Here is a 15,643-nt window from a genome sequence, read left to right as displayed (position 1 = left end):
TTCCGTACTTAATGGATTACCACCTATGTGGTAATTTGTAGGCACCTTGCTTTTCCCAAAGGGGATGACTATGCACTTTTTAGCATTTAGCTTGAGGCCGTGGCTCTGGCACCAAGCATCTGTCTCTGTGAGACCCTTTTGGAGGATGCTTGTGTCAGCTGGAGATTCGATTATGCCCCCCAGTTTGCAGTCATCTGCGAACTTTTTCAGCCATAATTCCCCCGTGTTAGCCTGAACCTCAGAGAAGTATATACCGAACAAGAGAGGTCCCAGAACTGAGCCCTGTGGGACGCCACTTGTAACTGGTTTACATTCAGACATGGCACCTGCGATTCTCACCATGTGGGTTCTATCTCTGAGTCAGTTTGCAACCCATCTTGTGATATGGGTGTTGATATTTAAGCTGGTAAGCTTATTTATGATGCCCGAGTGGGGTATTGTGTCGAAGGCTTTTGTGAGGTCCAGGTAGGCTGTGTGGACTACCTTGCCCTCATCTATGGCTTTAGTAACTGTTTCAAAGAAATCAACTAGTTTAAGAGGCAAGATCTGCCCTTAACAAAGCCGAATTGGGTAGGGTCCAGTGTCTGGAGCCTCCCAGTGTCTTTGTTTATGAGTTCCATGATAATATGCTCCATAGCTTTACAGACCAGACTAGCGATAGTTCCCGGAGTCCATTGTGGCAACACCTTTGTGGAGTGGGACCACTGTAGCTGTATGCCATTCTTTGGGTACATATCCTGTAGTAAGGCTAAGTTTGAACAGTGACTTAATGTGAGGGTTCAGTTCTTCTTGGAGCTCATGTAAGACACAGCATGGGACACCGTCCGGTCCCATAGATGCTGTGTTTTTTGCTTTGGAGAGGGCAGCTTTCACCTGTGCATCTGTGATGTCAGGGAGGTTACATTCAGTTGGGATAGGCATTTGCTTCTTTGGTGGGGAAGGGGGGGAGAAGTTTGCGCTGAATCTGTCTGCCAGAATGTTGGCTATGTCTGTAGGTTCGGTATAGTTTGTACCATTATGCAACAATTCAGAGCACATCTGGGAGTTTCCACCCATGTTCCTGACATAACTAAAGAAGGCCTTGTGATTATCTTTAGTGTCTAGGGTAATTTTTCTTTCAAAACTGGCCTTTGATGATTTTATGAGGGATCGAAGTTTCTTGCTAATACTGATCAGTGATGCCTTCCCATTTTGGAACTTTGGTCTGTCATGTAGTAGCTTCCTCCTTCTGTTGTATAGCTTATTTATGGCCGGGGTCCACCTGACCAGTCTCCTGTTTTTGGAGGAGTGAGTTTTGGTTTTATTTGGGATAGCACGAGCCATGCATTCCTGCAGGTGCTCATAGAATGCATTTGTAAAGGATTCTGCGGATTGGGCTGTATTATCCTCTGGCCCAGGGGCTTTGAAGGATTCCACCTCAGTCTTGAGAAGTGCAAAGTTGGCTTTTGAGAAATTCTTTACAGTGATTTCCTTGGCTAGGGGTGGGGACGGGATATGGATGTCCAGGGAAATTTGTTTATGGTCTGATCTTACCAATGAGGGGGTTTACCTCTGGTGTGGAACATAGAGTCCCCATGTTGGTGATGACCAGGTCCAATATGTTGTTCCCTCTTGTGGGAGTGGTGACCAGTTGTTCCATCGCATTAGAGTTTATAAATTCAAGGAACCATTGGGTGAGGGTGTTTGGGCTTGAGTAGTTTTCCCAGTCAATGTTTGGGTAGTTGAAGTCACCCAATAACATAGTGTTTGGAGAGACCTTCATATTCTCCAGTGTTCTCAGGAATGCCAAGTGGGGTTCCTGTAATAGGGAGGGTGTTCTGTAGCAGGCTACAAACTGAAAGGCAGTTTTGCCCGCTGTTAGTTGCACATGGATGGTTTCCGATGCTTCGTGCAGTGCCACTAACTTGGAAGTGTATGTACCTTTGATGAATATATATACTCCCCCTCCTTTTGTGCTTCAGTCTGAGTTTTGGGGCTGAAATGCATGGTATGAGTTATAAACTGGTAGTGCTGGAGTGCTCTCAGGAGCCTTGAACCAGGTTTCTGTTACTGCACAGACATCGATTTTCTCCATACTGAGGAGCCTCGAGTGCGTGAATCTTGAGGTTTAGACTTCTGACATTGAGTAGCATTACCTTTAGTTTTCTTATCCTTGGGTTGTCTATGGAGGTGGGTTTATCCTTTGAGCCTTGCCTAAAAAAGGCACTATGGGGTGGCAAGAGCCTTGGCCAGTATACGAAAGCCTAAGGGTGACAGGTGCAAGCCGTCCCTAGCGAAGCAATGTGGCTTGTCGAGCATGTCATCCCAGGCTGACAGACACTGGATCCCTTTTGAATGACACCAATACTTTAGACAATTGTTGAAACTGATCATTTTGTCTTTATACTGTGGCATCATTCTTGGTGAGGGCAAGATGCTACTCAAGGTCAGGGTCATACCAGCCTGGGCTACATGGTCAGAGAGCTCCTGTATGTCTCTTTTCGTGTAGTACAGGGATGTACGTCTCAAGTCATTCATACCAGCATGGACAATGACGGAGTCATACTCGTACTTGCTGTGGTGTGATCTGAGTGCTTGCATTATGTGGCAGATCCTGGCACCTGACAGGCAGCTTACAGCGACCTTCTCCTTGTTCAGTCTGGCGAGTGGGACGTTAGTGTGCCAGACAATAGACTCCCCTATAACAAGTGTATTTTGTGTGTCGTTTGGCCTTAAGGGCTGTGACTGTGAGGCACACTGATTTTGTGAGATATGTGATTCGTGGGTATTGTTGAGGGGTGGCTGTCACTTGGATATCTGCTTAGGAGGTCTTTGCTGTTTAGGCAGATTTTTATTTAGAGCCTCCGAGTATGTTTTTGTGTGTTTATGTGTTGGGTATGCAGATGCAATAGGTCTCTGTGAGACTGGATTTGTGGTGTGGGTGGTTACCTTTTCCTTCTGACTGACTGGGCCAGTCTTGGGTTGAGAGAGCTCTGCCTCCAGTTTGGCTGTGTAACTGCATCTCTCACATGTATTAGAGTTTGTTGGAAGGAGGAGAGAGTTGTCTGTGTACATAAGGCAATTGTAACATTGCCTCAAAATTCCCAGATTCACCAGCTGGACTGGAGAGTAACCTTGAAACTGACCCTTGGACATACCAGATTAGTATAGGGAACTGTTTTTTTACCGATCAGATTAGGGAAGGGAACTGATTTTTCACTTCATCAGGAAGGATCAATCAGGAGCCTAGTACTTATGAAAAGTCAAGGAGGGTGTAGTGCTTTAGTTAGTTAGTGTTTCCTTATAAGAGCTGAGCAAGTGCAGGGCTTTAGAAAGAGAATAGAGTGATTATTTTGAGAGTTTGAACAGTTCTAAGGGAAAAAAGTGAACAGCAGACTTTGTGGAGCCTGGAATAGTTTAAACCTGTTTAGGCGGTGCTGCCCGACGCTGCTCAGTGTGCAAAACTGCGCAAAAAGAGAGTTGTAGGGTTTTAAGAGAGAGAGATCAAGGAGTTTAGAATTAAACCAAAATGGCCAATAAAACTACAGCTTCTAGGTAGTAGCCACTCCTCCAGGGATAGGCAGGCTGATCGGTGTTAACCACTCACACTGGTGAACACAGAGACTTCCCTTTAGCCCAAGCAAGCAGTGGCCTTCTAGAAACTTCCAAACAGTTCAGAACAGCAAATCTGTAACTGAACTTTCTTAACTTTCAGAAAGTGGGAAAAAAAGCAAGATTTTTTTTTTTCTTTTTGTTGTAGTTTCAAGGTAGCAGAGATACACAAGCAGCAAAATAATCACAACAGTGCAATAAATGACCCCACACTTGAGTGCTAGGCCAAAATCAGGTAAAATGCAGTTTTTAGAGAAAAAAACTATTTTAAATTAAGTACAACACAGGAAATGCAGTAAACAGGCTCTAGATGTGTTCCAAGTACTGTTACTGTTACAGATATAAACTTTAGCAAGCTGGAAAATGCCAAAAAGTAGGCAGCAAAGCAGTAAAACTTAACAAAAAATCAGAAGAAAATACTTAAAATCACAAAAGTGGTTCCTTTTCTTCTCTCAGCATTTTCTCCCTTTGGTAGGTGCTTCAGCAACATCTAGTAAGCCTGAAAAGATGCCAAAACCATGAGGCAGCTGGGTTTTAAGAGAGACAGATCAAGGAGTTTAGAATTGACCCAAAATGGCCAATAAAACTACAGCTTCTAGGTAGTAACCACTCCTCCAGGGACAGGCAGGCTGTTCAGTGTTAACCACTCCCACTGGTGAACACAGAGACTTCTCTTTAGCCCAAGCAAGCACTGGCCTTCTAGAAACTTTCAAACAGTTCAGAACAGCAAATCTGTAACTGAACTTTCTTAACTTTCAGAAAGTGGGAAAAAAGCAATATTTTTTTTTTTTTCTTTTTGTTGTAGTTTAAAGGTAGCAAAGATACACAAGCAGCAAAATAATCACAACAGTGCAATAAATGACCCCACACTTGAGTGCTAGGCCAAAATCAGGTAAAATGCAGTTTTTAGAGAAAAAAACTATTTTAAATTAAGTACAACACAGGAAATGCAGTAAACAGGCTCTAGATGTGTTCCAAGTACTATTACTGTTACAGATATAAACTTTAGCAAGCCGGAAAATGCCAAAAAGTAGGCGGCAAAGCAGTAAAACTTAACAAAAAATCAGAAGAAAATACTTAAAATCACAAAAGTGGTTCCTTTTCTTCTCTAAGCATTTTCTCCCCTTGGTAGGTGCTTCAGCAACAACTAGCAAGCCTGAAAAGATGCCAAAACCATGAGGCAGCCGGGTTTTAAGAGAGACAGATCAAGGAGTTTAGAATTGACCCAAAATGGCCAATAAAACTACAGCTTCTAGGTAGTAACCACTCCTCCAGGGACAGGCAGGCAGTTTAGTGTTAACCACTCCCACTGGTGAGCACAGAGACTTCCTTTTAGCCCAAGCAAACACTGGCCTTCTAGAAACTTCCAAACATTTCAGAACAGCAAATCTGTAACTGAACTTTCTTAACTTTCAGAAAGTGGGAAAAAAACAATATTTTTTTGTTTTTTGTTCTTTTTGTTGTAGTTTAAAGGTAGCAGAGATACACAAGCAGCAAAATTTGAAATTTGAAATATATGTACAAATTATATCTCCTGATGTGTATTTGTATAATAAATGACTTAAATACATTCCATGCCTCAGTGTCTCATTTGAATACACGAGACACGTGAGATGGTGTCAGAACTGGATCTGAAGTTGATGAGACACGCAGTTAGAAGTGGAACAATATCCAGGAGTCAACTTGCAAACAGGTCAGTGGTTATTCAAACTTACTTAAACTCATTTCAAATGATTTTCAATCACCAAACATGTGGCAAAGCATTCAAATGTTCAAAACAATTTCCGAGATATATGAAATGTCTGAAACAGTGACATTATTAAAGTGTTTGAAATAATCTCCAAAGTGTTTAAAATGCTTGAAAAGGCTAAAATGTCCAAATGTTTCACTATGTACAATTTTTCACAACAATTAAGACTTTTTGAAGTGTCCAAAATGTCTAGAGTGTTTCAGATATTTGCAGTGTTGACATAAAGCATTTTTTGGAGAGATTGTTGTGCATTTGAGCAAAATTACAAGTACCAGGTCTATACTTTATATTTAAAAGCAATTTATTGTTATGGCAGAAGGGTTTTGCAGACCTGAACTACTGGTGTTTGATAATAATATTGCTGAAAATTGGCAAGTGTTTGAGCAAGAATGTGATATTTTCATTCAGGTTGCATTTCTGATAAAGATGCACATACAGAAGCATTTATGGATCTCAATTTAGCTGGTTCAGAAGCCATTGAGTGAGAACATTTATTTTTGTATGCACCAGCTGTGTATGCAGAGGAGTGGGAGAATCATCATATTGTGATACAGGCTGAAACGCAGGAAGAACCTGACTGCTTAAAATGTAAATTTAGATAACTGTATAACCCTCAAATTAATATTACAATGGCAAGGCATACATTTTACATAAGAAATCAAAAGCCTGGTGAAACTATTGAGTGTGATGTCAATAATGATGCAGTGAGAAAGATTTTGCTTAAAGATAGTGAATTAACATCGAGCAAGCCATTGAGATTTGCCAAATATATGAAATGACAGAAAAGCATACAGATATGCTTACGAATGAGAAATGCATGTTTGAAATATTTTCTAGTGTGAATATTGATAGTGTGCAGCAGAATGTTAAGATGACAAAGAAACATAAAGTGAAGGGTGTGGTGCTCAGTCTCATTGCTAGCTGTCGCAGTTGTAGAGCCAGTCATGAACCTAAACAGGGAAAGTGTTTAGCTTTCAGTCAGCAATGTCACAAATGTAAAAAGTGGAATCATTTCAAAAGGCTTTGCAAGTCTAAAGTGTCACAGACTTATTTTAAAAGAGAGTATCTGAAAAGGCAAGTAAATCAGATAGAGTCTGCAGCAAACTTTGAGAGCTGTGAGCAAACTTTATATGCATATGGTGTCTCTATGCTCGATGAAACTGTTAATACAGTAAACTATCAGTTGTCAGCAAAGAATGAAATATTTTGTACTGTAAACCTGTAGAGCTTAAAGTAGACACTGGATCTAAGTGCAACTAGTAGCTTATGGTGGCGAAGAGATTCAAACTGATGGCGCAGTAGTTCTTTCAAGACATTTTGCTGGAAACAGCTTTGACTTGCAGTTTTATGTAGTCAAAAGTTACTTGCAGTCACTGTTAGGTCTCAAAGACAGTCTGAAAATGGGACTGATTTCATTTAATAAAGAGGATCGCCATATAAATATGAGTATCAACGATAGTTTTACACAGAATATTTTCTAGTGAATATGCTGATATTTTCAGAGATGAGCTTGGTAAACTTCCAGTCACATATTCCACAAATTAAACCATGAAGTAAATCCAGTTGTCATACCAGCAAGGAAGATTCCAGTAGCAATGCACAGTAAAGTAAAAGCAGAACTAGACAAAATGGTGCATTTAGGTGTCCTTACTCCAGTAGCAGAACCGACTGAATGGGTATTCTCCATGGTCGTAGTTCATAAGAAAAGCTCAGATGATTTTTGAATATGTATTGATCCAGAATACTTAAACAAAGCACTTAAGCATCCTCATCATCCGATACATAGAAGAGGTAGTCGCTCTCATCCAAATTCCACTGTTTTTTCAACCTTAGATGCAAGCAGCTCACTTTGGCAAATTTCACTGGTTCGTAAATCCGCATTGTTACCTACATTCAGTGTGCCATTTGGTAGATACAGATTTTTAAGAATGCCATTTGGAATCATTTCTGCCATTGAAGTCTTTCAACATGCCATGGAACAAATTTTTTCTGGTTTTCCATGCGCCATTATAGTACATGACATTACTGTTGGAGGCAATGGTGAAGACGAGCATGATAGAAATCTCAGGAAAGTTCTAGGCCGTGCACATGAAGTAAATCCTAAACTGAATCCTCAGAAATGTAAATTCTTGCTGAAAGAAGTTACTTATGTGGGTCATTTGTTTACCAGTTCTGGGTTACAACCAGATCTGTCCAAGCAAAAAGCAGCTGTGGAAATGTCAGTTCCAGAGAATGCCACATCTTTACAATGTTTTCTAAGTATGGTCAACTATTTAGGAAAGTTCATTACAGACTTGAGTGAGCTTTCTGCACCGTTATGTGAGTTGACATGCAGAAATGTATACTGGTCCCAGTTGGAACAACACCAAAGAGCATTTGATATTCTGAAGCAGAAAATTGCCAGTCCACCCACACTGATATATTATGATCTTCACAAAGTGGTAACTCTTTACTTGTGATGCTTCAAAGTACAGCCTTGGTGCAGCTTGTCTTCAAGAAGGCATATCAGTAGCAGATGCATCAAGAATTTTAACTCAAACAGAGATGAATTATGCACAAATAGAGAAAAAATGTTGGCAGTAGTGTTTGCATGTTTGAAGTTCACTGATTACATTTATGGTAGACCTGTCCAAATAGAGACTGATCATCAACTGCTAGTAACAATTTTGAAAAAGCCAATGCATACAGCCCCAGCGTGACTGCAATGTATGATGTTAAAATTGCAAAAGCACAATTTCAATATTGTTTACAAAAATGGAAAATACTTGTACCTTGCTGATGCTTTGTCACACGCACCCAGACAAATGACAGAGCAACATGAAAATGAAAGAGCAGACCTTGAAGTCATGGAAGTCAGAGATTTTTCATCATTGAGGCTTAATGAACAAAGAAATCACAAAGCTTCAGACCCAGTTCTCCAGAAGGTGAAAAATGTTATCACTCAAGGATGGCCAACATGACAATCCAGTTTACCTCTTGACATTCAGCAGTATTTCCTTACAGAGATGAACTTATCATGATGGAAGAAGTTTAAAGCCTTAAAACAGAAACATATCAAAATCTTGCATCGTGGTCACCCAAATATTCATTCAACCAAAAGAAGGGCAAGAGGCCTTGTAGTTTGGCCTTCTATGTCCAATAATATAGAGAAGGAAACTAACCTGTTCAAATTGCAGCAGCACCAAACTGCATCAACAGAAAGAATCACTACAGCTACACCAAATTCCTGAAGCACCATGGTCGATGGTTGCCACAGATATTTTTGAATGGAATGGTCAACATTACTTGGTATTATTAGACTCTTACTCAAATTGGTTTCAAGTTGAGCAACTTCTTAAACTGACATCCAGCACAGTCATTACAAAACTGAAGAGACATTTTTCTGTCCATAGTAGTCCGCACGTCATGTCTGACAATGGTGCATAGTTTACTAGTCAGCAGTTCAAGAAATTTGCTTAGATGTGGGACTTTGCTCATATAACCAATAGTCCTGAGTATCCACATACCAATGGTTTAGCTGTATGTGCAGTTCAGAGTGCAAAGCACTTGTTGGAGAAATCCAAGAGAGGTAATGCCAATGTTTTCCTTAACTTAGTCAGTCTCAGAAACATTCCTCGAGACGACTTGCTTGGTTTACCTGCTCAGAGATTACTGTCCAGACAGACTAGAACAACTCTTCCAATCAGCAAACAATTGCTAGTACCAAACACAAAAACCAACAGAGTGGTCAAGGGGCAACTTTCGAGAAAACATCAGTCACAAAAGTTGTACTATGATAAGACCAGTAAACCCCTTAGACCAGTACTACAAAGAGAAGTTGTGAGAATGCAAACATCCAAAGGATATGACCAAGTGGGAATCAGAGAGAACATTTCTGAGGAACTGAGTTCTTACATCATAAAATCTGAAGGAATGGATTTCAGAAGGAATCGTAGACATGTGTTACCTGTCTCTGAAGCAGTGATGTAGCAGATTGCCTGTGTTGACGACTCTAATTCCCAGAGTGGCATGTCAACTGTTCGAATTCAAAAGGACAGTGTGTTTTCTTCAAACAACTTCGAAGTAAACCCTGATATTCCAGTTTTGAAAGACTCCCCAGAGGCTGCCTCTGTTGCTAAAGCCAGTGAGAATTTCTATGTATCTAGATCTGGTAGAATTTCCAAACCGAATCCTAAATATGCAGCAACTTGTTCTTAAAGTCACTTTTGTTTTGTTGAAATGTTAAAATGTTGAAATAATGTTTAGCTCATAAATATGTCTTTGTTCGCATATTTGCAAAGTTGGACAAAATCAAAGAGGGAGGATGTAGAACCGTGTGTATATCAAACCTAGTTTGCCAATCTAGCTAGATAGTGCATGCGTATAAGTTACTGAATATGTGTGAGATCAGTGCCAATTTGTGTAGTCAGCCAGCGTGAATGTAAGCTTGAATGACAATGCACATATAAGTGTGTTACAAGTGACAAGTCAGTCAGTAAGCATATGAAGTTCGAAGTATATGTACAAATTACAGCTCCTGATGTGTGTTTGCAAAAAAAAACAGCTTAAACACATTCTTTGCCTCAGTATCTCATTTGAATATGAGACATGCAACATGTGTTTCATGACATTAACAAAAATAGTCATAAATATACTGCAATCAGGCTGTAAGCATCTATTAGCTGCACTGAGAAGAAGTTTTTTCTAAGAAAATTCAACCACCGTATATCAACCGTGATTAAAAAGTAATCAGAAACTAGGTGCATTATACAGAGTAAAAAAGCTGCCTCATTAACATAGCTAGAAGAAGTATTGCCTCTATATTCTTACTGCCATCTGTCCTTTATGCTACACCTGTCTTTATTAACCTTCAAGTGTCACAACATTCCAAACTCGAGCAATTTTATAATCAAATAGCCACATTTGCAGTAAACTCTAATAGAACACAACACTGCCTATTCCGTAGAGAACTAAACTGGTTTGAATTACCGCATCAACTAGGTCCTTTTCAGCTAACTACAATACATAGACTTTATAAATCTGAAAATTGCCCATCCCTTAACAACTTAATACAACACTTCTCTGCCAATAGAATTTTATGCTCTAGTGAAAAATCACGAATCACTATATAACCAAATCATCTAATACTACAAATAGAAACACAGCCCATTATCACTGAAATCCATTCAGAATACAAACTCATTTAAAACATACCTAAAACTTTAACTTTCACATCAATGGACCTGCTCCTGTATATCTCCAAGATAAATACCACTGCTATATTTGGCTTGTCATATTGTCAAACCGTTTTTATTCATTCAAAATCCTATGCCCCACAACCAGTCTTCAACAATACCTTTATAGTTTTACTAGCACCTGCCAGCTATATACATAGTTTTGTGATGCTGCTCACCCTCCACCTCTATACTACCAATATAAACCTTGTGATAGTCATGTATATAATTATCTATGAACCTGCTTTACACCTCATCTCTTAACTACTATATTAACAATTTCTGCCTTACCTAGTTCCTTCTGTTACTTCCATTTCTTTGAATCTGTAAGCATTAAGTTGTCTATTATGTACCGATAAACCTACTATTATACAATGACCCCCCATTAATATTCCAAAACATGCATGCTGATTGGCCAGCGTGCCCATTATAAATCCCACAATATATCAACGGAAAAAGGTCCGGTCACGCAGAATTTTTTCTATTGGTATAAAATGTCCAAAACCTTTTTTTTAATAAATAAAAAAAAAAAAAAAAAAAACGGAGCAACAGAGACTTTCTTTTCTCTGTTGCTTCCATTTCAAAGCAGTGATGTACTGGGTATGCATAGGAATGCAAGTCCCATACACATGCGCAATACATCAACACAAGGAAACAGTATACCACCACCGGCGGAAGAACAGTAATGCGCCATTATACAAACACATTATTTAAGAAAAGTAAGTATTTTTTTCTTAAATAATGTCATTGTATAATAGCAATAACCGACTCCATGGTTGTGGTATATTGAAATTTACCCATGGTTGACTTTATTTAATCACTCGGGCTTCGCTCTCATGATTAAACCACACCAACTGTGGGTAAATCTTCAATATACCACACCACGTTGTCGGTTATTGCTTAAATATACCTGTCCATCTGCTCAATGCTCAACATCTACTAATGCATAATTAACTTTTATACTTAATAGTTGCCTCAAAATTTATATGAATGTAATCTAATAAACAAATGTATGTGTGATTAATCTATATTATTTATTGCTGTTCATGTTTATTAGCGTTATGTCAGATTAAATATGTTTGTAATATGTTGGAACTTTTCTCCTCAGGGCTCCATTGAAAAGTTTTTTTTGACTAAACCCATTCAGAAAAAGAAACAGTAAACAAAAGCAAAATGAAATAAATTTAAAAGGAAGAAATAACATATAATTTATACATATGGCACATAAGTGTACTCGCAAGATCATCTTTATTTGTTTGGCAGACGCAAATACATAATACACAGAATGATCTGCACAGCCAGGTAGCATGAAAGCTGGAAGCATGCCACATGTAATATTGTGACTTATGTGTTGCAAGTGATGCTGGATATGGTCTTGAACTATGGGCAATGACTCCCACTCTTGCAATCAAGTGACTAGCAAAAATGGTATATATGGCTCAACTTAAAAAGAGACTATAGTAGAAAGTCTCAGTACTGCTGAATGGTAGATATCACTGTCTAGATACCTCAAGGGGGCAATATGATATATCTTAGAGACGTACAGCAAAGTATTTATCAAGTGCACCATGCTACCCAAAATGGTCCTATGTAAAAAAAGTGGAACAAGCCAACAACACAATATTAAGACAAACTGTTACTAAGACACCAGTTGCAAGGCAGGGAGGATGTTCAGGAAAAACAATGCATGAATGAACCCACAGATGAGACAGTGACAAGCACAATACATTGATTCTCTGGCAAATCATTGTCATTTGAGGCACATCTACGGAGTATAACATAGACACATACAATAAAATGATGGATTTTGTAACACAGACAGCTTTGCGGGGCAGTATATGGCCTGGCAACAAAGTACTTCAAATTCAACAAGGCCTCAGAGAATACAGGGTGGACGGTGACCAGTCATCATTACTTGCACAGGTCAGGAGGACACACTGACAGGTGAATGCATCCCTACAATGTACAGTACAGTCACAGGAGGTAAATGCTGTAGATAAGTTCTGTGGAATTTGTTATGAATTAGCAAACAAATACTACAGTGATGGGACTGGAGTGACACTATGCAACCACTGACAACATTTCTCAAGCTAGCTAGCTATAACAGGGCTGAATCTGTCCCACTGCAGCAATGGGGTTGAACTATGGGACCTTACTGGGTCTCCCAGGAGAAGCAACTCAATGGCAGAGCCTGAAAGTTATCTATGACCAAGACCAGGGGTGCCAGGTCGTATACTACAATGTGACACCAATGGTGCATTTACAATAACCATGATCATATGTGCACACTTTTCAACTGTCCAGATTTTTACAGAATGTCCAGAATTTTGCCTCATGTTTTTCATCTGTTCCTCACAAAGTTGTGATTTTCTGGCAAATCACTGATAAATCATTGAGGATTGGAAGCAATAAAATAATGACAGATATTTGAGTTTTAGACTTCATACACTTCAGAAAATTCATGTTAATGCAAAATGTGTTATTCTATCAACTTTCTAAGTTTGTAAGAGCAAAATAAAAAAAAAATTCCCTATTCTTCCACCTTTGTCACCCCCCCATTATTTATGTCTTTGTCCAGATTTCTTGCTCTAAGAGGTTGAGAGGTATGCATATGTGCCAGGCCATGTGTCAGTATGTGACACCAGCGGTACATTGCAGCATTCTGTTCTGTGATGTTGTACAACCTGTATACAATATCCTGTGATTAGACCCTTCCATGGCCATGGACATCACAGGCAGTGGACCATATTGGATGAAAGTCAGAACATACTTGATGGTTGCACTTATGGAGGTGAACTAACCACTAGTGACTTCTGAAGCAGTATCATCTCATTATGTTAATACTCTTAGACACTGTGTAGTTGTCACATGTCTTCCTGCATGCCACAGAGCAATTTACCAGCTCCACAGTGTTGCGCCTTGCAGGCTTTTGCAAATCCATCACAAATCAGCACATTTTCTAGTTAAATCCAAGTGTTATATCCATTCTGGGACAGGACAGGGTGATTACAGTATCAGCCTCCCCTGCATCTCATACCTATGGTGAGCATGTCAATGTTGGTAGGAAGTGTGCATATCAGGCACTACATCCTGTGAGACCACAGGAGCCCATGTCAGATTTTCAACTGCAAGTAGTATGTCAGGCTCCTGTGAGTCCAAGTACACAGCAGCTACTGCCACAGGGATCTATGTACTCATGGATGTGGGTATTCCCTCCTCCTTGATTGTCTAAGACATTGTCACTCTGTCATTGGATCCTGCCACCTGCATATCACCATCACCATCAGCTACAGCAGCCCTCTGACATCAGGTCTCTTTTGCCCTGCTGTACTGGAACCTCCATGTGAATGCATGGAGCACATGACATTAGACTTATATATTTACTATACCCCGTGACATGCATGCTGGGGCACATGGATAAACTTTGCTATATAATGCTTTGTAACATATACCCTGTTCACCATGAAGTTGCATGTGCAGACCAGAGGTTAACACAGCACAGAGGTGCAGGTTACCAACGATCTACATCCAGTCTACTTCACGTATATATATATGTATATATATATATATATATATATATATATATATATATATATATATATATATATATATATTTGTATATATATATATATGTGCCATACTATAGTAGTGTGGTCACTAACAACCTAGTATATCTCCTACAGATGTGACACCAAAACCTTTATAATCACCATAGGCTATATGAGTGTTAGTGGTCAATCCCTGTAATGTTTCTCTCCATTGTGATATCCTGAGGGTCTTGAGATTGTGCTGGAGTGCAAATCTGTAACACTCCTTCATATTTGTTGTAGGAACCTTTATTGGTCTCCCATGGTATTCACATCCCACACTACAGCCTGCCAAAACTGGACCCTGAATGTCTGTACTACCTCTGTCTAGAAGCAGCATGCCATGCATGCAAGGGGGTCTTCAGTAGCACATCATTATCTGAGACTGTGAATTTCTTCCGGCAATACCTCACTCACATGGCCATATCTGTGCATGTTCTGTTACTGACAAATTAGATATCTGCTTGGCTACACTAGTCATGTTTCACTCCCCATGGACTCCTCCTACTGTATGCATTTAGGTATCTTCTTTGTTTACCACCTTTGGTCACCATAAATGGTACTATACCCTGCAAGTATTTAGGCTTTGGAAATTTGAACCCCCCCCCCCCCAAGAAATATGCCATGACCACAGCATCCTGTAACAGACATATGCATCTGTGCTTTGTGACAGTGAAGTGGCTAAGTATGCCACTTGTGGACATCTAGATGTATCTGTATCTGCAACCTTTAATATGATTATGTGCTATGTTATCACCACTGCATGTGCCATATCTGAGGTTGAGGATCTGTATGTGGGGCTTCCTCTTACATATATTTCACTTAAACAAACTGCACACTGATCCACCCTCCCCCTAACAGCCAACACTGGCAATGAAGGGGTGCAGCAGATATGTTATTGGCCCAGGTTTCCTTCCTTCTCTCTTTAATGCTCCAGCTACACAGAAATTTATAGTTATTCCAATAAATTATATTCCCATGATTCAGAGTAATCTTATACAACATAGAAGCATCACTTCACATTACACTAATGTGGGCCATTCAGCAAGGTCAGAATGCTAATGAGGCCGGATAGCGCTAATGTCTATGAATGACTTAGTCTGTGCACTGTTCTGTCTGTACCACACAGCAGTGCCTATGATCATACTTGCAGCATAAGGCATGTGATATCCACGTGCATCCACCAGGTCTGAGAGCATGTGTGGCCCTATGCCTCTGTGCAGTGCACATTGCATGGTATATGATTCAGCAATGTGAGCAGGTGCACAGGAGTCTATCATATTTCTCCTAGAGTAGACCTAGCCTTGGCTAATTCCTCCAGTAAGAATCACAGACATTGTGCATGGTTTGCTAGAGACTGCAGGATTTTCCTTCTCTTCCTCCACAGGAACGTTTAGGAGGACTAGCTGAGATGGTATGAAACCTCCCATGGAACAGTTGATGCCTGGTTTAACTTGGCATGGGTGTTGTCTGTTGCATCACCCATACAGAGGAAAGTGCAG

Source organism: Protopterus annectens, chromosome 2.part0 (genome assembly GCF_019279795.1).
Source record: "Protopterus annectens isolate FY-2018-M chromosome 2.part0, PAN1.0, whole genome shotgun sequence".
Classification (NCBI taxonomy): domain Eukaryota; kingdom Metazoa; phylum Chordata; order Ceratodontiformes; family Protopteridae; genus Protopterus; species Protopterus annectens.
The sequence above is the reverse complement of the archived record's forward strand: the minus strand, read 5'-3'. Positions refer to the sequence as shown.